The 25,269-nt window shown below is 42.0% G+C and overlaps 1 long non-coding RNA gene across 1 annotated transcript in view; it reads left to right on the plus strand.

The window, feature by feature from the left end:
- Nucleotides 1-15,833, plus strand: part of LOC118907766 (uncharacterized) — a 58,088-nt gene extending 42,255 nt beyond the window's left edge. Inside the window, exon 3 of the long non-coding RNA XR_005022943.2 lies at nt 14,005-15,833. This is a non-coding gene — a long non-coding RNA (uncharacterized LOC118907766). The remainder of the gene's footprint in view (nt 1-14,004) is intronic.
- Nucleotides 15,834-25,269: the final 9,436 nt, after the last annotated feature.

The following is a 25,269-nucleotide window of genomic DNA, read 5'->3' on the forward strand; positions in this document are numbered from 1 at the left end:
CTGGGGAAGTCCAAGAAAGAGACTGTGATTCAGTTTTGTTTTATTTAATAGTTTAACACTTGGGGAGGTACGGCTGGCAGGGCCTCTGGGACTACAGCAGTCCTGTTGAGGGTGGAGTGGGCCGAACCGCTGTTGTCTTTCCAAGTGGAATAAGAGAGGCAAATAGACACAACCTCCGCATTGTAGAAATTATGTGAAAATTAGAGTAATAAAGGTTAAGATAATGCAAAGCAGTGCAAAAAGGATTCTTGTTAAGAGAAGCCTAGTGGAAATTGAGGTGAGACTGCTTGGAAAGCACAATACTTAATTACTGTCTTTGCTTATTATGAGAGAATGCTCCATGAGAAGGGTTACTGCTGGGATGCTTTCCACCTTCACTGAGATATAAACCGAAGAAAACAAGTTCAAATTTTGAAAGAAAATTGTTTCATTAAACATTTGGATTTATTGACCTTGGACAATCAAACCCAGAAATGAGCTGCATGGGTTCCTAGAGGACCTTTAAGAGAATATATGAGTATCCACGTTGGGAGACTTAGCTGCTTCTCACCCATGACAACCATCCTCGGGTGATGTGATAAAAATGGCAGCGGAACCCACCGCCCAGTTAGCTTTCCCATGGCCCTTCCAGAGAGCCTGAGGTTCTCAAATTAGCCATTCCTTTTCCTTTCAGAGTAAGGCCTCCACGTCCTCAATTAAAATGTAAATGTGATCTGATGGGGATGACACGTTCTGCTATTATCAGCCACTAACACCTCATCTCATTAAGCTATCAAGTTAATGAGTCACCTATCAGGGACCCTTAGTAAATAAGGGACAAAACTAGTAAGTTTTGATGATAGAGAAGAATTAGGCAAACCCTGGGATCTGGGAAAATAAGGACAGAACAAGTGAGTTTTGATGACAGAGAAGGAACTGGGGAAACTTTAGTGTTTTGGAGGGAGGAAATGTCTGGGTGGGTTCCCACCGTTGCAGACCTTAGGGGTTCACATGAGAGAGCACTGAGCGATGGGTTTGGCATCTCACATCTCTTACTTTACATTCTTCTCTCCCTTCCCTCTCTTCCCTTCCTCCTCTCCCCTCCCCTCCTTCCTTTTGCAGTTCTCTCTGCAATGATTGCTGGTTACTACACTAGATGTTAGACCATCCTAGGTTCAGAGCATGTCATGAACACATTTGAATGTGATTTATTTTCCCAGAGAAGAATGCTATTCTTCATATACTGCAGGGAATTATACTGATGATTTGACCTCCTCTTGTTCACTAGGACTCTCAGTTCTGGAGCAAATTGCTCATTGCAAACCCTCATCCCTGAGACTCATGCACCAGATGCAGCAATGCCTTGTGACACTCCTCAGGGCCCTGCGCCATAGAAACACAGCCCAAGAGACTCTTGCCATATAGGCCCTTACCCTTCAGTTGTCCAACTCTAGGAAATGAATACTTTGTTTGATTCACCCTGTCATAGTTGAACTTTTTATTTTAAGTCTAAAGAGTCTATTGTTTGTTCTGTTGTCTCAATGGGATTTAAGAACCTTTCTACTGTTTTCTAAGTACTTGGTGTGCAATTAATTCACAAAGTCACATATTGAGTATTCAGCCTCCTCTGTAACATTGTCATTAAAGAAAAAAGTTCCCTGTGGGTGTGTTTAACTCAGAAAACTTAACTCATTTAACCATTTAAGTTAGTTTGTACTTATTTTTTCCAAAATAAAGTTTAACGCAATAGCATTGTGCTTAAAATATTAAAATACATAAATATTAGAAATGATATTCTGAATGATGTATTGCAAACTATAAAACAAAATTAGACCCAACATTTACCATTTGAAACTTTTCCTCTCTGCTTCTTAATTTGCAGTTTGTTCACTCCACGTGTTTCCGCCGGGTGCCTGCTCTCTACAGGCTTCATGCTGGGCACCCAGCATATAGGGCAAAGGAAATTACTGCCAAACTCTAGCTCTCCTTTTCTCCACTGGCAGTTCTTTCCTGAGCTTGAACAGAACCAGACGTTGGAGAGAAATGGGTTGTATTCTAAAGGTTTGGTTTTAAAGTTGACTACTAGAAATTCACAACCGAATTTCTTCTGAGAATAGTAGTACCAGGGGCAGTTAGATTCCATACTGCCAATAAACGTGATCATAAACCTGCCTGAAATCTGCCTCAACTCCCCCTAACCAAGGTCACAATATTCGTTGTGAGAAGCACTATACACTTCAGGAAAGGAGGAACATATCCATCCATGGGACCTCCTGAACAAGGGCAGAAAACTCAGAGCATGACAAATAGTTTCAGTGCCTCTCTGGCATTAAAAAAAAGCATCTCCAGGAGCAGTCTTCATCTGTTCCCACTTGTGGGTCAAAGGCCACTGAGCCCATGGGATGGGGGACGTGTGAGGTCATTCAGAGATGTGTGCTCCCCGCTCTTGGACTGAAAGTCCCTAAGCCTTTCATGCAAGTACCTGGCACATGGCTCCAGGCAGTCTGGGCAAGCACAGGCCTTGCGGGGCTGGGCCACGCTGGTGTGTGTACTGAATGACTCACCCCCGAGACTGGCCCCCGACAGGCTGGGCGTGCACCCAGCTACTGCTGTCTTCTCACTTCACTTGTTGTACCATGCACTGATCGAAGGAGGGGGAAGCTACCTTCCCGATCTCTGCTGCACTTTCCCAGATGCCCCAGGGAGCTGAATTATATTTACACTGTGGGTGCCCTTCGCCCTCAAGGGTCAGGCTGCCAGCGGGAGTTAATCTGGACATTTTCTCTTGTAGATTTTCCTGACTACTCCTCTCCATCCTCTTTCCTGCCTATTCGCCCACCCACCTCTTGGGTGGACATGGCCCCTCGCCCTGCGGGCCAACTCCCCTGACACTCCCATCCCTGTTCCTGTGTTTGCTCCCCTCTCGAGGGGATGCAGTCACTGAGGGCTGGGGCTTGACCTTACTTACCTTTCATGTTCCAGTCAAATATAGTAGCAGGCACTCCAGAAAATGTTTGATAAATAAATTAGTATTTCCACTAGTGTGTTTGGCTTCCAAACAGAGAAGTACCAGTTTCAGCATCCGATTCCTCCCCTGCCCAAATGCCTGTGCATATTGGCAATGTGTATGATTTAGTGTAAATTTGTAGTCAGGTTTTTTTTCAACTTCTGAAACCAAAATGAATCATATAGCACTGTTTTCTGATACAGATTATCTTCTTGATGTTTATTTTGATAGTACTGTTGTAGGCTTATAATAGAATTTAAGAAGTAGATTTAAAGAAAATTCAGAAGGACTGAAAGGAGATACAAACTGTATACAAACCTTAGAGCACTATTTTAAAGAGTATTAAGTAAATAATAATCTTAAAATTGACTTTCCACAAACTTTAGAACACCATTCTAAATAGTATTCAGTAAATAATAATCTTAAAATTCAAATTCCAAAACTAAAGTCATGAGGTGTTCCTTTTACTTTTCTGGCTGAAGGGAGTGTTATCCACACTGAATCTACATACTACTTGCTACTGTGGCTTGGCACTACAGTATTCAGGGGTGATTCTATGTGTAGGGATCACATAAGCCATATAAGACTTTGCATTATTTTAATGCACTATATGCATTTACTTGGAATATTATTTCCCCTGAAATGGACCATTCCCTTTGTGCTAAGGAAATAGTCTTGGATCCAGAAATTCAAAATGAATAATAGGAAAACCTTATTAGATATGTTTATTGTATATGACAACACATGTCAAGACTTGACTAAATTTTCTATTAACATGTATTAATGAAATGCCTTACATAACTGTTTTCTTATAGATGTCTCTAACTTGTAACCTTTTTCGTTTTGGAAATATTGAATTCAGATAAAGATTTTTCCCTCCATGGTTTCATAATCATCAATACATGTTCATGCTTTGATAAGTTCAGGAATTTGTGATTTAGAAAAATAGACCTGGTGGCAATATTTGCACATGAATGGACAGCGTAGACAGATCCTGCAGGTGGAAATGATTAGGAAACTGATAGACAATGAAGTCATATTTTCTCTGCTGCTTTGAAAGAATCCTAAAAATAAATTATAAAGTAGTTTACACAGAGACAATAAGAGACAGTTAAACATCTTTCATCTCTTTGAAACACACGTCAGTTCTGATTTGTGCTGAATGAAAGGCTGTCTCCCGTGTCTATGTTTTCCTTTTATGCAGAATGAATATCACATTATCAGGCACTTAGGTAGTAAAACTCTAATTCATAGTTAATGTTTGGCAGTCCCTGTAAATGTTCATGGAATGCCTACTGTGTGCCCTGTATTTAATTCAATGAATATTTAGGAAACTTCTAATTAGATGTTTTGTCCAATGTCATTGTGGTCGTTGATGGATACAAAAGGAGAACACAAAAGCTCTGTCTTCTAGAACCAGGATGTTGATAGGTATACAAAATATGATTTTCTATTGCTTTATACACACACACACACACACACACACACACACACACCCTGACACACTCTCATATGTACATATATTTAATTTCTATACTTATGTTCTCTACATTACCTTGATTCCTTATTTCCTTTTTTCCCTCATTTATTATCTTTTTCGCACACTCTTCTCACAATAGGAAATATGATAGCCAAACGATCTGGTTATGTTTTACGGAGGGCCAAGGCAGATACAGAAGTGCATTCTGCCCAGTACAGTCTTGATCATGCTCTTATTCTTCTCCTGTAGGACAAACAGTCCTGGGGCGCCACCCTTCCTGCTTCAAAAGTCGAGGTGCTAGCACCCCTTCGAGGATAGCACAGGACCTCTGCAGTCAGAATAACCAGCTCCTACAAGCTTATAACCTTGGGCAAGATCCTTAAGGTCTCTCATCTGTGAAGTGGAGACAATAATAGTGCGTAATCCTCATGCGGCTGCAGTAAAAGACTCCAGAAATACTAGCATCATGACTGCTGTTCCTATCGTTCTTGCTCAGTGATACCTGGGAAAGAGCATCTCTGAAAACCTATGTGACGTCTCCGCTGAGATGGCTATTTGAACTACAGCTGTAGCTTCAAATGTCACCCTCTTCCGTCCGCTGTTTCCCCAGCCTGTTTTGGATCCTTCCTTCTCTGTCTCTCCTGACGCTTGTCAGGCCCTGGCTGTTTCCCACCCAGAATCACCAGTTAGCATTCCATCCTCCTCGTGGTCTGTGTTGATTCCATGCTCCTCAAAGGTGAGATCACCGTCCAGAGGTTCTTTGTTCCCAAGCACCTTGTCGTGTGTATCATTCCTACTATGAACTTAGTCAACAGTTCTAAGAAATAACTGGTGTTTATATATTGTGCATATACCAATTCTATATATACACACAAAATCTTATATAAAAAAGGATTTTGATAAGCCAGGTGGAGAAAGACAAGTATCAAATGATTTCACTCATCTGTGAAGTAAAATGACAAAGCAAAAACTGAAGGAACAAAACAGCAGTAGACTCACAGAACCCAAGAAGGGACTAGTGGTTACCAAGGGGAAAGGGACTGGGGAGGGTGGGTGGAAAGGGAGGGAGAAGGGGAATAAGGGGCATTATGATCAGCGCACATAATGTAGGGGGGCACGCGGAAGGCAGTATAGCACAGAGAAGACAAGCAGTGACTCTATAGCATCTTACTATGCTGATGGACAGTGACTGTAACGGGGATGTGGTGGGGACTTGATAATAGGGGGGAGTGCATTAACCACAATGCTCATGTGAAACCTTCATACGATTGTATATCAATAATACCTTAATTTTTAAGAAAGGAATTTTGAATTCTAATTGCCATTGTTTTACTTGCAAACAAGGTCTAATATTTCTGTAAGATTACTGTTCTTTTTCATTCTTCTGCTTATTTCTCAAATGATTTTTAAAAAATTAATTTGTAAAAGGCACAGAGCAAATACAACCCCCATGTGGTTATAATGGTCATCTTTTCTGGTTGCCTGCTCAGCCAGGGGTGACTCTCTGACAGCCCACAGGTGCCCTCAGCTGTGTGTGTTCCAGTGTCCATGGGCCCCTGGCCACAGCTAACTGGATCAGGAGTTTACAACTGGAAAAATTAGGACCTGTGACATTCTTTGTCCTAGAAACTTGGGATTGTAATGATAAGTCAACTTCCATATGTGGGTAGGAATGAAGACTTCCAAGGAGGAGGGAATTAGGTGCATGGAGAAGACGGAAAGACAGCCTGAGGGAGGAAGGGAGAAAGGGGCAGCAAAGGCTGAGAAATGAGTGGCAGGGACTGTCTGGACCACTCTGAGAAGGGCCCCTTCCTACCTTCATTCCCAGTGGCTTCTGAGGTCCCGAGGTCCAGCTGTGCTCCTGTTCTTGGGGTTTGTGGCACAGCCCTGTGTCCTTACTTCTATTCTTTTTCTTTTGTGATGACCTAGCTTGAGTGGCTTATGTGCAACCCAGAAGGAAACTTGATGAGAATCTTGCACACATTCCTTTGGTTTGCCTTTGTTGAATGGTGCTTTTGTCCTGAATAAAAAATTTTTTTAACCTGAATAAAGTCAAACCCAGCTCTCGTTTCTTTTATTTTTGCTGTTGGTTTTAGTCTTCAATATGTAATCTTCATTTGCACCTGGAGATTATATAAATATTTAACTGTACTTTGTATTGTTTTATTTATTTATTTTTTTTCATTCTTTCTTATTTTCCCTGTATTTTCCTTTGGCTGTTATGTGATTTTATTTTTTACATTAAAATCTCAAATCCATCTGGGACTTATTTTAGCGTAAGGTATGTGGGACAAGACAGGCATCAGTCTTTACTCTTTCACAGCAATGACAGGAAAGGAAGCACAAAGTTGAGGAAAAGCCCTGGGAAAGCTTTTTTATAACAAGACTATCCAATTCCTTTATAATAGTTTTTAGTTCCTAAAATACCTTAAATCTATTACACTTCTTTTGAAGTTGGTCCTTTGCTCTTGGCTTGTTCTGGACATGAAAAAAAAAAAGAATAGCGATTGATTTCCTTCTGCGAGTTTGTTCCATGAATATCGGTACCCTGGGAATAGAGCCTATAGTGTTTATATTCCTAATCTATCCATCTAGCTATATAAATGTCTCCCAGCCTCTCATGCCTGAAATAAATTCACTGTAATCAGCTTTTCTTCCCCTTTACTTTATTCCTGGCATATAGTGCAATAGTGTCTGCTTCTCTGGAGAATAACTAAACCGAAGACATTGTGTTTATTTTTGTGATGAGATGTATTGTTTCCCAAAAGAAACAAATCCTTCATTTCACAGGGTGATGGGATGGTACTCATAAAGCATTCGAACTGGTTAAATGAAGGACATGGACAAAAGTCGGCTCAAATCATTACTTGGCTCTGAACCCGTAGTTCGGTCATCTGATTGGGAATCGGACAAGCTTTGGCTCATTTGAAGCTCGTCTCTTACCGTTTTGTTCTAAAAGAGGAAAATGCGTTAGTAGTCATGTTGCCTGCAGTTCACTCCACTGGTCGTAAGGTGCAACCCATCCTTACGTGTTTTTAATGATCAGGTGTGCAAAATAACAGGTGTGTCTGGGACCCTTTGCCTCTGAATCAACAGGTCTGGCTCCCATGGTACGTCTTTCTGGGACTGTTTTGCCTCTGTTAGAATTTCCTCTTTTCCCACTCCTCTGTGCACGGTCCTCTCTTACTGCCACCTTCCTCTGGCTCCCTTAACTGACCACACTACTGAGTGAGAGTGCAATTCACATTTTCCTATTGCACTTATAATTACTAAATAGTGCTCTCTGTTACCTTTTTAAAATTTGAAATGCAGATTTGCAAAAATATTTTTGACTTCCCACTTGAAAAGATAAATCAGACGGTTTCAACAGATATGACCCAAAGTGATAGTGGGCATGGTTGTTTGTTTTAATTTTATTTGTTACCTTTTTAATCCCTAAGCTATGGATCCTGGATGAAGAAAGTAAATTGTTCCTATTCCATTCCTCCTGCGTCCCACTGAAGGCTGGCATGCTCCTCCTCTTCCCTCTCCTGCTTCCCAATTCACAGCCCCCTGACCTGCTGCCCAGCCCCCACCTTTCCTCCCATTCAGCACCCATTGTCCAGCCTTCATCTCCCTTAGCTTCAGTGGCATCACAATACCAATTCCATAGGCCACCTCCGTTTCTGCTCTCGATCTTTGCAGCTCACCCCTACTAGGTGGTGGCCAGTCTGCCGAGTACAGACTGCCATTCTTATCTTCCCACTTACCTACCTGCCTCAAACTCAGACTGAGAACTGCTCACCGTCATACAATCTCCCAAAGCAGGGAGCTGCTGGCACACTCTTGAAGTTAACTGGTACTTGCACCCCTTCCCAGGCCTGTACTCAATGCCGGCAAATCAGCAGGCAAGATCTCAAATGCTCACAGCCAGTATGGTGGCAGATGTTGCTGGGAATAGATTCCCTTGTTCATTGGCCGGCTTTGGGATGTGTTGGGTGCAGAGCACGTGTGCCAGCCATGCTAGGAAAAATGATCATATCTCATTTTCTGTCATTAAAGGAATTTGTAATAAATTTGTCCATATTTTTGCAAAATGCAAAACGTCAAGAAATCTATGACCAAAAGAAGACAAGAGGACAAGAAATTTTAGGTCGAAGGAGCTGCAGGAGAGAGAAGGTAGCAAGATGAGGATGGAATATAGGAATTTGAATTCCTCTATAATGCTATGGCCCTAGTGTGGGTATGCCTGTAGTTTTTTTTATTTTTTATTAAAAATTTTCCACAAAACATTTCTTTAAGGATTGATAAAGAAAAAGTTTGTGTTGTTTCTATAGGCTGAAAATGTCCTCAATTAGCTACAAGTTCTACTAGCAATAAAGAACCAAGAAATAAAAAGGAGACTATGGGAGTAAACAATCAGAAGGAAAGGTGTCATCACTTTATCACCTCACACCAATGGCCACCATCCAAAAGACAAGAAATAACAAGTGTTGGTGTGGATGTGGAGAAAAGGGAACCCTCCTGCACTGTTGGTAGGAATGTAAAGTGGTACAATCACTGAAGAAAGCAGTGTGGAGTTTTCTCAAAAGACTGAAAATTGAAATACCATCCAACCCAGGAATTCCACTTCTAGGAATTTTCCCCAAGAAAACAAAATCCCTGATTTGAAAAGATATATGCACCCCTATGTTCATTGCTGTATTATTTAGAATAGCCAAGATATGGAAGCAACCAGTGTCCATCAGTAGATGAATGGATAAAGATGATGTGGTACATATACACAATGGAATATTATTCAGCCATAAAAAAGAAAGAAATTCTGCCATTTGCAACAACATAGGTGGACCTAGAGGGTATTATGTTCAGTGAAATAAGCCAGGTAGGGAAAGACAAATACCGTGTGACTTCACTTATTCGTTGAATCTAAAAACAAAACAAAACAAAACAGAATGAACAAAATACTAATAGACTCAGAGTCACTCAGAAGGAACTGATGGTAACTGTGGGGGAGGGATTGGGGTGGTTGGGGAGGGGGATAAAGGGGCACAAAAATCTCAATCATAATATCAGTTGGTCACAGGGATGGTTGTACAGTATGGAGAATATAACCAATGGTTCTTTCTATGTTGAGAGATAGTAACTGCACCAGTGGAGGTGAGGATTCAATAATACATGTATCTGTTGAACCACTCACTGTGTTACATACTTGAAACCAATATGATACTGTATCAACTATACTTCAGAAAAATAATCAAATTAAATAAAAGGAAAGTTCTCAAGTTGAGTTGGAGGGGTCTCTGACCTGCCATGAAGGAGAGAAGTCACCAAAGAAAGCTAAAGAACAAGACCCAAGTGGCAGACAATGAAGATGCTTAATCTTCCCATTAAATTATGCATTTAATTTTGATTTCACAAATAAAGTTTTATAAATTGTTAGGACCATATAGTACCTAAAAATTGACTACAATGAGATCCTTGGTAAATATTAGTTGAAAGAATGAAAAAAAACCTTTAATAACTGATATTTTTGCCAAATAAACATTCACTCATTTGGCCCAGTTAGATTAGTTGGATTGGAGCACTATATATAGAAAATGAAAGTCATATAGGTGGATGGGCCGAATTACAGATGGTTGTGCATGCAGAACTGAGTAGTCTAGAATTACTCAGGTAGGCAGTAGGACCTGTGGTTTGTAAATGCACAGAACTAATCTCCCGAACTTGTCTAGGCCACGTAAGGATGGGGTCTACACAGAACCAGCTAAGCATGCACTGGGTGCTTAATCTGTATTGGTAGATGCTAAAAACAGTGATAAGGGGAGATTAGTCTGACTGTGATGTACAAAATGGATTGAGAGGGGATTGCAAAGGCAGGCGGACCATGTAGGAATGTGCTGTGATAATCTCAATATAGGGTAAGGGGGCATAGCGGCAATTGGAATGGACAGATGGAATTAAGGCAGAATGGAGGATTAATAGGATTTGGTGACTAATTCCACAGGGTGAGAGAAAGAAAATGATACACAGATGGCAATTCCCAGGTAGGGGGGTGAGGCAGTTTGGAGTAGTGGCTAGGAGCTCAGTCTTTAGACCCAAACAAGCAGAGGTTTGCATCCTACATTTACTTATTAGCTGCCTGACCTCGGGAAAGGTCAACTGGTACAAAATGAGATCCTAAGAGCGTCCAGAGAGAGGAAAACACACATATTCACACAGAGGTCTCACGAAGACAGGATCTAACTTATATCAGGTATCAGAAAACAATTCTGGAAGCTAACAGAAGATTAAATTCTTTCAAAATTATGAAAAAGAATGATTTCAACTAAGAGTTTTATATCCTGTTAAAATATTAACCAAATATGAGGATAAAATAAATACATGTTCATATATGCAAGTTCTCAACATATTTACCTCCCACTCATTTCTCAGGAAGCTGTTGGAATGTGAATTCTATCAAAATGATTGAATAAATCAAGAAAGACCACATGGGATCTAGGAAATGGGATGAACCAAGGAGGGAAACTAACAAAATTCTAAGAAAGATGCTAAAGGGTGATCCCAGGCTAACAGCTTCACAGCAGGCCTTGAGAAAAACCAATCCAGACTGGAGTAGAAGTGGACCAGAAGGGATGTGTCAGAGACAAAATTAATAAATAAATTGAGAGATGTGTTTGAAATTACTGAGATTTATTCTGCTGGCAGAGAGTTTGGAGATAGATTAATGATACGAAGTCAACTAAGCAAACAAAAAAAAGTGAGGCCATTATTATCTCCAAGGAAAATAAAAAGCCATACAAAAAGTATATTACATGGCTCATCTATGCAGATAAATGTTGATTTAACCAAAACCTATGACATTTATAGTGGTAAGAATAGTGAGGTAGAGAAGAAATGTTGGCGAGGAAATAGTTTAAAAGCAGTAAATTCTTAGCTTCCAAATAAGGAAGTCACTAGAGAACATATTTTAAAAATCAACTATAAATCAGTAATATAAGAATATATAAATATGTAAGGATCATGAGGATAAATACAAGGGAAAAACACCTAAACTGGTAAAAATGCTTTTATCTGAAGACTGAAAAACCAAGATCGGGAATGCATGAGGCAGGGGCATGCTGGTTTTCATTTTAAGCAGTATAACTATTGGACTTTTAAAACTGTGCATTTGTATACATTTTTAAAAGTATATAAATTAAATAAAGAGTCTGCTTTCCTGGATTATTTAAAGTATAATTTGTTTTATAAGAAATTGGTTTTCATCCAATTTTTCAAGTATTCCCTAAACACTTCTCCCCCTATAATTGATCAAAACTGGAAAAAAAATTAGCCCTTTTTTCCATTCATTTTTGCAACTCAGATGTTTGTGGCGAGTTTACTGTTCTGGTCACTTGGCATATTTCTGTAAACAAACCTGCAAAAGGCCCTATCTGTGCACAGTTTACATTCCCATGGAAGAAATAGACAATAAACTATTGACCAAAAATATAGATACATTACGTAGTATTTTCTGAAGTAGAACTGAGTAAAGGTGATCAGGAAAGAAGGTTGGTTGGAAGGATGCAATTGAAAATAGAAAAGTCAGAGCAGGCCTCATCGAAAAGATGATACCTGAGAAGATGAGAGGGAAGTGAGCTTAAAGGAGATGACTGTTCCAGGCAGATGGAAGAGAAAGGACAACGGCCTGAAGGTGGGAACCTGCCACATGCTCAAGAAACACCGAGATGATGGAGGGAGGTCAGAGAGAGCTGAAATGATCAGATTCAGGAGCAGGAGGTCCCTGGTGGTCCTACAGAACTAGTTTCATTACGGGAATGAGGAAGAAAGAGCCAAATTAAAATGAATCTAACAGACAATGAGAAGAGAAAATACAGATCACTGTTTTGAGGAGTTTTGCCTCAAAGTAATGGGGTGGTTAGCAGCCAGGAAAAGAGTGTCAAGAGGAGAGTTTTCTTTAGTGGAGAGAAATAATAACAGTTGTTTGTTGATGGCGAGGTATGACTATGGAAGGAATATGTTTCCTGATGCAGGAGAGAGAGAGAAAAGCATCTGGGAGCAATATCCTTGAGTGGCTGAGAAGGGTTGGGGTCCCTTGGAGGGATGCGTTTGGGAGGGGCACAGGTAACTTCCCTATGCTACAGGGAGGGGGTGCAGGTGCTGGGTGTGGGGAGCTGTGGAACTGGGCAAACAAGGAAGTCTCTTCTAATTGCTTCTTTCTGATTCAAGAAGTAGGCAGCAAGGCTGTTAGCGAAGAGTGAAGATAGCAGAGGTGGTATTGAAGGTTCAAAGAGAGAGTAGGAGGTGTGAAGTTGTCACCAGGAGAGGACAGTGTAAACCGACTATGGGGAGAGAACATCATCAGTGGTCAGCATACAGGCCCAGCAAAGTTCAAGGTCATTGCTTTTCCCCACCATAAATACCACTTTGTACATTTGTGACCTGCTTTAAGTGTCAGTAAAGAAGCCCTGATCCAACAGGAGGAAATAAACTGAATTCAGTTTGAGGCAGCATCCAAATACCTGTGATTTTACTACAAGAAACACAGTGAAATTGAGATGCTTGCCCTCCCACCCACTCCATGTTTGTCATAAAGGAAGTGTGGGTGCAGCTCAGAGACACTTTGTGAGCTTTTCTGCTCAAGGGCACTAGCTGGAGGGAGGAGGAGCTGAAACTATTCCGTACAGAACCCCTAATGATGGAAAGGAATGAAAAAATTAGAAAATCGCCATTTGCAGCCCCTTTTATTGAGTCAATGTCCAGACAATGGACAGACAATAAGACCATCGGGTATAAGATAATTGGAGGGCATGTTATTTGCAGCCTTGAAGTACCACTTATATGTTGTTTACTACAAGGGAAAACACATCTTTACCTTGGAGAGATTTGGGGGGTGTCACCTTAGGAAAGTGATCCTACTTAGCATCGACCCAATGGGCCTTCTGATGTGATGCGGAAAGATACTGTATCACCAACGCAGCATTCTTCATGAAACTATTTAACCCGAATCTACTCATAAAGAAACAATCAGACAATTTCAAATATGGGACATTCTACAAGACCAATTAGCCTGGATCCTTCAAAAAAATCGATGTCATGAAAGAAAATAGAAAATGAGAAGACGGTTCTTGATTAGAAAGAGACTCTAAGAGACTAAAGACACCAAGGCAATTAGAACTGAGATTACATCCTGGATCAGAAAGTAGAATAGCTGTGAAAAGACAGCTTTGGGACAGACAGGGAAATCGGAATATGGATTGTATATTCTATGATGCTATGGAGTTAATATGAATTTTCTGAGGAGTGATTATAATGTTTATGTGGGAGACGGCCTGATTCTCAGAGTTGTAATCTGAAGTACTTGGAGGTGAAGTGTTATGATGTCGGCAACTTATTTCCAAATGTTTTAGCCAAAAAAGGGAAGTGGTGTGTGTGTGTGTTGGCATAGGTGTGTACGAAGAGAAAGAGCAATAAGGCAAATGTGGCAAAATGTTAACAACCGGCAAATCTAGATGGAGAGTGCCTGTGTGTTCACTTGACTGTTGATTTGAAATGTTTCCAGATGAAAGATGGGCAAAAACAAGAGGCCTAACTGTGACAAGCTGCTGAAAGGACCCTGAAAGAACAAAGTCAAAAGGGACAGACTATTTGAATGCCAAATGCTCTTTGTTTTTTGAAAGCAGTGATTGCTACATGGTTTTCCATTCCTAAAAATGTCCTAAATTCCAGCACAACAAAAAATTCTACAGGAGTTCCAGAAATGCCTGATTGTTTCCATTCTGGGAAAATTTTTTCTGGGTACCAAGCTCCCTCTACTCCCCGACCCAAACCAGGTATCTCCTGACCCACTGACAGAAGGGAGAACAAGAGCTTCTGTTGGTGGAGGGAGTGGCGACCCTCCTCCGGGAAGTAAACAGAATCCCAGCTCTGGTTTCCCCCAGGATAAACTCAAGACGCGGCTCCCACCAGGAAGGCTCACCCGTGATTTAACTGGAGGCCCTGGCAGCCAAACAGAGGAAGACGCAGCTTAACGCTTCTACAAGTTATTCCTTTAGAACTCAAAACTCACCAGCAGCCTGAGCCGGATTTAAAGCCACGCAGTTGAAGAGGGTGTGGACAACTTGGAGAAAGCTCCAAACCCATAAAAGTGACTTCAGGATTAGAGGCCCAGAGGACAAGTTCTCTGAGGAAGTTCTAAGGGAACCGGCTGCTCAGCCAGGGGAACAGCAACTCTGGTAATTTATTGATGCTTCTTTAGAGGTACAAAGAAAATGGCAGCCAGATGCTCCCCACTACCATGAGGACAGGGAAAGAGAAAGTCGGTTTGCTACAAGGAAGGAATTTGTTTCTGGGAAGGCCTTTGGAAACAGGTTAGGCATTACCAGAAAGATAAGTCCAGACAACTAGATATCCTCTCAAGGTGATTCAAGACTTGGTCGCAAACTGTTGAATCACTATGTCACTTACCTGAAACTAATAGACTATTATGTCAACTGCCCTTCAGTTAAAGAAAGAACATGTTTTGCCCAACAACGGTTGTTACAGCAGATGAAGATTCTGGCATCATCTGTTTGCTAAATAACTGTGAAAGTACCACACGAGCAATTCTTTCCAGTGGCTTTAGGAAGCTTTGAACCACTGAATTGCCTGGCTGTAGTTTAAATTCTCAAATTGCAGAGCAGTTACCTCTGGGATTATGAAATACATACATTTTAATAATTAGTACACCATCAGAAGGCACTGTTGGGTAGGAAATAAAGTGGGAAAGCCAGTTACATTTTCAATATTAGCATCCCCAAATTTTAGATTAGATCTCCATCCCAAACTCTTAAATGAAAAAACTGACATACAGAGATGCCAATTATTTTAAATCTCTATTTTTTAGAGAAAGATCTATTCACATAATTTTTGGTCACAAATAAGTTTAAAAAAACATTTTTAAAGCAAGTTGAACTGAAAATTCTCTCTGACAGAGTAGCTGTGACAGAGAGTGTATGGCCCTCCAAGTCTCAATTATTTGCTATCTGGCCCTTCACAGGCCGTTCACTAGCTCTTGGATTCGATAATTTTTTAGGTACTGTTTCCTAAACTTCTTTAAGGTAAGAATCCCCTGGAGGACTTGTTAAAATGCAGATTACCAGGCTCTGGCCCTGGAAGTTCTGGCTCATGGATCTGGCACTGGAGTCCAGCCTGCTTTATTATTTTTTTTTACCAACACTGTCACCTTCAGGCAAAGGTACGCTGAGGGCCCTTCAAGCTCTAAATTGTATAAATACATTACCAAGTTCATCTTTCCCTTTGGCTTTATCTTTCTAATGATGTTTATTTTGATAAGCACACTATCGGTCTGGGTATGAGGACCAAGGTGGAACTGGGGACGGTAGTTAAAACGTGCTTGAGACAGAGGGGAAGGCTCTTTCCAGCAAACGTCTTCCACACATGATTCACCAAGTATGAGGTGCATATGTAGCTAATCAAGAGTTGGCACCACCTCAGATTTGAAGTGAACTCCATTCCTTCTTAATTATTGTGCTCTCTGCAACCCATCTCACAAAAGTGTCCTCTCGTAAGGGAGCATAGCTGGTCCTAACTTGGCAGGTTACGTGTGAGAAGGAAATCGTGATGAAGAGAAAGGGAAAGAAAGACAGAGGCTCCTTGTGTCAGCAAAGTTCTAAATGCAGTGATCGCGCAACGCTTGGACTTTCTGTGGACGGTTGGACAAAGCGAGACAAAAATGTGTTCCTCGCATGAAAGCAGATTTACATCATCCCGCGAGTCCAGCAATGATTTATGATGCCAGTTCCTTGTGTTTGCTTTTTGCTTTGGTTCATCTGTTTTTCTCTCGTTCACCCGCACCCGACTTCGTCGTTGATGCCAGACGGTCTCACTGACTGTCACAGCTGTCCCGAGAGCGTTCCTGCGTTCCCTCCCCTGTCCTCCCAACCCCAGCAAGATTCCGTTTTCTTCAAACCGGGAACTCACAGGGCTGGCTCAAGTCTTCCTGTGCAGAATTACACTATGTATACCTGGGGGCTGAGCCCTTCTGAGGATGAAGAGAAGAGTCTCATATACTCTGGCACGGACATTTATTTGGGGTTTGAGGAAGCCACCAAAGCCCCGAGAAGGCAAATCTGAAAAATCCAGGCAGTGTATTTTGATGACTCTTACTTAGCAGGGAGGGGGCTCTGTCTATAGCCACAGCGCCATCTTTTGGTCTCCAGCTAACAGTGCTCTTGACTCCAGAAGTATGAAGCAATTCCACAGTGGAATGTCCTGTCCATAGCAGCTGTCACCACAATATTGTGAACAATATCCTGAAAGCAAATCTTTAATTAAGCAGTCCTCCTCATCTGAGGTTGATTGTTGGAACTTGACGCCAGTGGGAACTTCCACAGGCTGTGAGGTTAGGGCTCTTCAACCTTATACCACTCAAATCTGCCTTCCTTCAGTTAATGGCTTGCTTTCCACCCACCCCAGAAAATGGAGTGGTCATTGTAGTCCCTGCACCCACAGTTAACTTTGAGGCCCTTTCTGGTCATTCCTTGGTGAGCTACAAATAACAATAAGTCAAATAAAAATTGCAAATTTAAAACAAATTTTGTTGAAGATATTTGTTCTGACACTTTTCAAAGACCAATGAAACAGAAAGACTGGGAGCAGCAGGGAAACAAAAAAGAAAATGGGTAATGTTACCCCCTAAAAGCAATTCCTATTTTTCTAAGCATATTTTTGTTGACTATAAGAGTAGGATAAAGATTGCTCTGCAGAAAAAACAGCAATAAATTCTAGGGCAGCCAGGCCATAAAGCAACAACTTCACTTCATAAACAGTAAAATAATGATTAGTTTGAGTCTTTTGGGGTCTAGTATTCTATTTTCCCAAGTCAATAATATATGTTTATGGATGGATAAATGAGCATGATTCTTCTGTTAAAAAGCAGGGGACCTTCCCCAGTCAACTGCTCACACACACATACTCACTCACTTCTAGAATCAGAAAGGGATTGAGAATTAACCAGATATGGTAAGTGTGAACCAGCTAGGAATATAGTTGTCTTTTTCTTCTGAAGTTTTCTTTCTTCAGTATAAATAACCTTGCTTTGGAGAAGGGGGTCCTTGGCCACACCGATGTGCCCATCTCTCATTCCATGGCCTTAAAGCATTCTTGTTAACTGCACAGACTTGGGAGCAGACCCTCTGTGACCTTGACCAGGTTCCTTATGTTCTCTGTCTCCTTCCCTTCTCTGTATGATGGGGATGATAACAAGAGGTAACACCTCAGACTGTTGTTGGAAGACTAAATAACATGGGTAAAATGCCTAGAATAGTCCCTGGCATGTAGGAAGTGAGCATATGATGATGTTGAAGCTATTAGTACTATTCTCCAAAAATCAGAGATTCTGTTCCTTGTCTTGGTGGCCAATTTAATGTTTTCTCACCCTGGTGTTTAAATTGTTGGCTCTCATTTGTATGAAGTGATCGCTCTCTTACTGTGAATGTATCTGAAGGACTGAGACCCTGACGGCAGCCAGCCTGTGGAGAATAACAATGCAGCCCCTGACATGAGCAGAAAAAAAAGAGCACTGCGGGAGCAGATCTGGGAGGGCAGGTCAAACTCGGCAGGAGGGAGGCTAAGTCTGAGAGGAGCAGCGTTGCTGATAGTGTGGAGCCAGCATGTCCCTCACCCACCACCTCTCCCTGCTACACCCCACTTCAGCGCAGGAGAACCTGCAGCTGTAAGGTGAGATGCAAGGAAAGGGGTGCCCTACTAGGTGCCTCTCTAGGAAAGGGCCGAGTGGTCAGAACACTCCCAGGTCTGGAAAGAGTGGTCAGCAGAGCAGGAAGGGGCCCAAGGCCAGCAGAGCCACCCAAGATGGCAGGACACAGGGCTTCCAGAGCTGCCAGACGTTGATATATTTTAGGGGAGGCAGCCTTGTACCTTTCTGGGTCCTGAAGAAACAGAGGTGAAAGGATGTCATCTGCTTTCTGCAACCCCACGGTGCAGGCCTGCTGATTCAGTGAACTTGGTGGCACATTGAGAGCACACGTGAGCTGGTGGGAACGAAGCGTTAGGTACACATGTAAAATCCCCAGGGTTTCCAGAAGAATGTAGGGCAAGAAAACCTGGGCAAGAGAGGACAACGAAAGGGACAGGGGTGGGCTTGGCTTCTGAAATCTGATCATTTCTGCAAAGATGACCTCAACTTTCAGTGTCTGGTGACACCCAGTGCCAACTGATCGCTTAATGTCCAACAATATGTGATTGAGACGTATTTTACCATAACAATGCAACATCACATTCATTTTTGAAATGAAATATAATGTCTCAAAAACTTCTAGAGGTAACTTTGCATTACTTGTGCAAATGTTAGAGTATGATTTCACTCTCCTGTGGAGAAGAGGGGGTGTCAGTGGGATCATTTCAGCAATGTGACTTGTAGGGAGCCCTGACTCCTATGGGTAGAGTTTAAGGCGCAGCTGGCCTGGGAAGGCAGGGAGATGGAAGGTGAGGTGGAGAAGGGCATGGCTCCCCACCCCTCCGGTTGCAGGGCTCTGCCTCCAGGGCACCTCCCCCTGTGACCCTGCTCTCTCCCTGTTCTATCCCAGCCACTGCCCCACATACCAAGTTCACCTCAGCTTTTCTCTCCCTTCACTTGTCAGAACTAACTTAAACCTATGTTCTTTACCAGAATATCAGATACCTATTTGATTCAAAGCTAAAATGTTAATGTGTGCAAACATTCATTTGCATTTTTTACAGCCCTGTCCCAGAGACAACCCTTTACCTCTAAGGCTGATTCCGGGCAGGGGCATTTCAAGCATTTCAGGCTGGAAAGCTACCTGTTCGTTCTCACCCTGGGCATAAGCCTATTACAAGTCTAATTTATATTGTCTTCTGCTTTGGTCTGGAAGCCTCAACTTCAATTAGAGTCTAGTGGATACAAGCCTGGAACGTAGCACCAGACAGACCTGAGTTCAAGTTTTGACCTCAGCCTTGTCTGGAGCATGAAGCGCAGCTCCCAAGCCATCAGTCTCTAAATCTGCAAGAGGGCAACCTGGCATCTTCTGAGGCTCTGGTGGAAATGTCACGGACAAAAAAGGTGAGGCAGACATTGTATATCTGCCCAACAGTGCCTCCCCTTCACTTCCTTCTTACAACAGAGCCCACTTCCCTCCCAGAGGCTGCAACTGGAAGGTTCTTTCCAATCACAGCAAGGTGAAACTGGAGATGCAGGTGGGAATCCGCCTCTTTCTGTCCCTGGCTCCTTGCATGTTCGGAACTGAGGTGCCCCTTGAGATCCTGGGGGGTTCCCCTTATGCTGACAGAGGCAGAAGGGAAGATGAAAGAGGCGTGTTCTGGAAGACATCACAGAGCTGCCATTAGCGGGTCCTGGACTCCACTAGCCGCGGGGTTCTTATCATTTGAGATAATAAACCCCCCTGGCGCTCAACCGTTTTCAGCTGGGAGTTCTGATGCTTGCTATCACATTACTCTGATACAAAAGCATTTTGCAGAAGTCCCTATAAGAACTTGGTAATATGAACTATCTTTCCTCATCTTGATTGTCACTGATTGCTCAGGATGAACCATTTCGAGGCATCCTGCTATTTAAATAAAAGACCCAGGTGGTCTAGACAGGCGGCCTGCCCCTCCCCACTCAGCATCTGTGCCTTTAGCCTCTGGAGACAACAGAACCCAGAAAACTGAGGAAATGTTTTGACTAGTTATCTCAACACACCTTGAACCTTCACACATCCCCAAATGAAAGACCAAATGAGCCTTCACAAAGGCAAAAGAGAATTATATTTAGCGTTAGAAGGGACCCTGCAACTGGGGGGTTGTTAACGGTATTCTAGCATGAACAAGCTTTAAGGAAATGAAAATTCCAGGAGAATTTGTCTCTCACCCATGTGACAATGGTTGGAAACGTTACTCCAGGAGACAGTCACATCTGTACCCTCCTGCCTTCTGTTGGGTGCATTATGATGTCGTTCCCAGAGAGTATCTGCAGGGCCGATGGTGACAGATTCTTGCAAGGGCAGTGGGCACCTGGGCTGGGACTGCCTGCCACTCTGCCTACCCAGACCAGCTCCCAGTCCCCTGCCTGCCTCTTCACACCAAGAATTAAGCAAGCCCCAGCACCCTGACTATAATTTATGTACTAATTAATCTTTCATTTTACTTCTTTGCTCAATAATGTTGTGTTATTTTAGAATTAGATTCTTGGTGAAATAGTTCTTTTTCATTGTTCCTTGCTCCCATTGTAACACCATCTAATTCTCATTTAAATCAAAAATAAATTTGCAAAGCAAAAAGAACAATGGCCCTGCTAAAATCAGACCACTGGGCCAGAAGAGCAGGATTAGGGGGAGAAACAGCAAAACAGGGTACAAGCTTTGTGCACTTTTGATTTTTGCAAGTAGCATCCTCCCTGATTAAAAACCTGGCTTCCCAACTGGGACACGCCAGCCAGAATATTCTGGTTCACCTCCAGAATGGACCCTGGGACTTCAAAGGGTCATGTGGAAACTTTTGGTGCAGTGAAAAAAAATATTTGATACCTTGATTCTGGCTGCACCCACATTAACATACTCATCTATCAAAATGCATAAAATGTACACACAAAAAGACTGAACTTTATGCATATAAATTTTAAACCTGATTTAACATAAAAAAGAAAATATAGTACTTTGGTAACTTCCCAGGCTCACAGCCAGCCAGTGGAGTGAAACCACTTTGCTCTCTTTCATAACAGTGTTGAGGGGTTTTTCCAAATGTTTCATTTACCTCTATTCTATTCTGTCTCCTAAGTTTCTTTCAAGAAATACTATTTCAGATGCTACAAACTTGAGTTCACTATGGAATCGTTGTGAAATGAACACTTATTCTTTCTTTTAAAAATTATTGTATCTTGGGTCCAAAACAAAGGGGTAAGAGGGTATCTTGAAAGTGACAGTTACACAGGTAACGTCTGAAAACATGATCTAGAAGAGTTTATTTTATTTAGCACACCTCTGAACAAATTCCTTAGAGTGGCCTATTTCTCAAATAATGGGAAAATCACTTATCTTTTCTGTTTTCAGGTCCTTCAACTATAAACTGTGGGGCGGACTAGATTAACCTTATTTGTGCCAGCCCCATGGCCGGTCACCCTTCCTGAAGCATCAGGATGAGAGAAGGCCCGTGATCTACCACCCAGCCTTCCAATGACCCTGGCCTTGAGGGGCTGGAGAATTCAGGTGATGACACGTGACGCCTATGTGCCTTCTTGGACTCTTCCGTGTCAGCTCCATGCAGATTGGAACCTGTTTGCTCCGTTCCCTTCTGCATCTTCAGGACTTAGCATGGGGAACTCAGAAGACATTCAGTGACCAGTGTTACAGATGAAACAAGTAACGATACCCGCTGACTTGTAGGGCCCTGTACAGATCTAAAGATCTGAGGACTGAAACTGTGGCAGGTGGTGGGCCTCACAGCAGGCATGCTGTGCCTCTGGACAAAATGGGTCTCCTCTGCGGGCTCTTTACGAAGCCTCACTGCAGAGACACCTCTCCCCACTGTCCTTTGTGGGCTTTCCTTTCTCCAGCTTCAGATGTAGATGGTAATTAAGACAGAAACACCCTTGGGCAGAATAAAATGTTGCACTGCTTATACTAATGATCAAATTTCTCTGAATGAAAGCTCTGAGGGCATTTTTTATTAGGGAGGGTGAAGTATATAGTATTGCCCAAGTTCGTGGATGGAATGAAGTGAAGGGGGACAGATGGGGTTCCACAGAAATGGAAATGCAAATCTTGCCTATATAACAACTGTGTCCATAGCCTGCCTTGTGCAAAATGCCCATCATGAATTTAGGGATTCCAAGTGAATCACACTGTCTCCATAAGCCACAGCGACCCAAGGCATAGGTGGGGAGCATTACTTTAGCGTGTTAGCAAACAGATCCACCCCCAGTGTACAGTTCCATGACTTTATAGCCCGTGTAGCCACACTCCAATCAAGACAGAGAACATTTGCATCACAGCAAAATTTCCCTCCTGCCCCTTTGAAGTTAATCATTAATGGGGGACCCCAGGTGGCCACTGATCAGCGTAATGTTGATACAGTTTTGTTTTGCCTCTTTTATAATGTCGTATGAATGGAAACATGTCTGGCTAATTTCACACACATTATATTATTGAGACTCAGGATGTTCTGAGAATCAGAAGTCCCTTCCTTCTTATTGTGGGGTAGTATTTCAGCACGGCTTTGTTAAGGAAAAAATTATGCTTTCATTTGTTTTACAGTTTAAGTAACCAATTCTATTAGTCTGGCTTGATTTTGGATATAAACTCACCATATTTTGTGAAAAGAATATTTACTCATTTACTCAAAAAACACAGAAAAACACAAAGAAGATGGTGAAAATTACCTGCAATTCAAACATCCAGAGATAGCCACTGTGAAAGTTCTAGTATTCATCCTTTCAGACATCTTCCTGAGTGTATGTATGTGTGTGTGTACACAAGCACACCCAGACACACATTTTTAAATAAATAGAATTATAATATTTAAGCTGTCCTGTAGTCTTTTATTTTCAGTCAAGACTTCTGATTGTCAAGTATAGATCTATGATATTCCACTGCATGTATGAACTATATTTATTTAATCAGATGTGTATCAGGGAACATTGGTTATTCTCAGATTTTTACTTTTGACCTATGAATATTCTGTTTTACACATTTTTTGGTTCTTGTGTAAATATATCCTTTATAAACTCCCAAAGCTAAGTTTCTGGGACCGAACAATATTAACACACCACATTTTGCAACCTATTGGCAAAGAACCTTAGCGAAAGGTTGTGCGATTTTGACTCCCAGCAATACCAAGCTTGCATGTTCATTTTTCATTCATTTCCTGGGTTTTGGGAATTTTTAAAATTTTGCCAATAAGTAAAAATAACAAACAAAAACCCTCATCATTTGTGAAGTTCCCATCTTGTTTTGTACCTTTGAATTGCACACTTTTCTAATTATTTCTATGAGATGATAAGGATGCTAGATATCTTTTTCTGCAGCTCTAGTTTAACATCCTGGTTCCAATTGGAACAAATGTATTCTTGAAGGTGTTACACAGAAGCCTACTTTTCTCCGCTTTTCCCACTGCTACCATTTCACCACTAGGGGGCACATATGCTGCAGAAACATAATCTTAAACTGGTATTTTCTAAGTGACAGAAGGCACTGTTAATAATTAGGCTGGACAACAGGCCTAATCCGGGATGGCCATTAGCACCGCCCAGATCGTAATTAGCACATTAGTATGGTTGTCTTGCTTTGACAGGTCGTTAGGAAGGATAACCAGTGATAACTATGTCTAGATTTACAATACCTGGGTAATATTTAGAGTTGTTCTACTAATCTCAAAAATCTTCTCAAAATGGGATTTTTAATTTCATTTCATTTAAAGATTAAATACATTGCATATAACATATTATCCCTACATCAAGTCCAAATTAGCATTTTAGTTACCACAGACAAGCAACCTAACAGACAGAAACTCAGTGTGAAAGGAAATCTACTGATAAGAAAATGTAGATTTGGGGCTTTTCAACCAGAAACTGGGCCTAATCCCTATAGTACTCAGCACAGCGGGTCCCTGAAGCTGTGGCATCCACAGAGCAGCCCTGAGGCCGTCTTTCCCCACGAAGATGCCTTGGATGCATCTCTTTTCTGCCTGGGTGAACAGCACGCCTGTTGCCCCACGCTGGGCTCACTCCTCCTCCCAATTGCTCTGAACAAGAAGTGTCCCCTACAGCTTCCTTTCCAGAACCTTGGACCATCCACGAACCCACCCATTGCAAAAACACTCTTTGATACTAAGTCCAGCACTTCTGTTCACCCTCCTTCCCTCTCTCCCCACGAAACAAACTTCTCAGTGAATTAACCAGCCTTGGTGGAACCAATTCCCATTCTTCAGTTCCTGCTGAGCGGCATCTGACTGCTCTGTCCACACCTAGGCAGCGATGAGGTTTTCCCAGACTTACCAGCATCCTCATGAAGAAATCTACACAGTTGTGATAAATACAATACTAAGCATTTTACATATACTAAGCATTTTACATGCCATTTGTAAAAACCTATAGCAACCTCATCAGAATGGGTATAAAACCAGAGAAAGGAGAGGGCACTGGAAGTCCCTTCATAAATAGTGATGGAGCCAGTTGTGTGTGTTCTAGGAGCTGGGAATGAAGTGGTGAACTAATCCAAGTCATTGCCCTCAGCATTGCTTACATTCTAGAATGGAATAGAGACAATAAACGGCTGTCCAATATGTGTTAGGGAGCAACAATGCAAAGAAGAATCAAACCCATGGGTGGAGAGAGGGATGGAGAATAGAACCTTGGGCAGAGTAGGGTAAACAGAGCAGAGATCATAAAGAAGACAGGAAGTCAGCTGGGAAGATGGAGGGACGCACAGTCCAGCTAGCGGGAATGGCAATGGCCAAGGCCTTGGGGTCAGCATATATATCCCCAGAAAGTTGAAGGAAGAAAATGTTGAAGAGGTACCTTGGGGCAAGGTCCTGCAGGGTCTCACTGACCATGGCAGGAATTTTGCATTTTATTCTAAGTGTGATAGGCTGAGACGCTGGAGGGCTGAGTAGGGTGATCTGATTTATGTTATAAAAGAATCCTTGATGGCTGTATGGTATGAAGGAGAAAAACACAAGTTGCTTTGCATAACTCATGCTGATAATGAGCCCTGAATGTGGAGTATGATTAATTTAATTCTTCACAAGAAGTCCATGAAAGAGTGAAGGAAGGAAGGAAGGAAGGGGGAAAAGAAAA

The sequence above is a fragment of the Manis pentadactyla genome, chromosome 6 (assembly GCF_030020395.1).
Source record: "Manis pentadactyla isolate mManPen7 chromosome 6, mManPen7.hap1, whole genome shotgun sequence".
Taxonomy (NCBI): Eukaryota; Metazoa; Chordata; class Mammalia; order Pholidota; family Manidae; genus Manis; species Manis pentadactyla.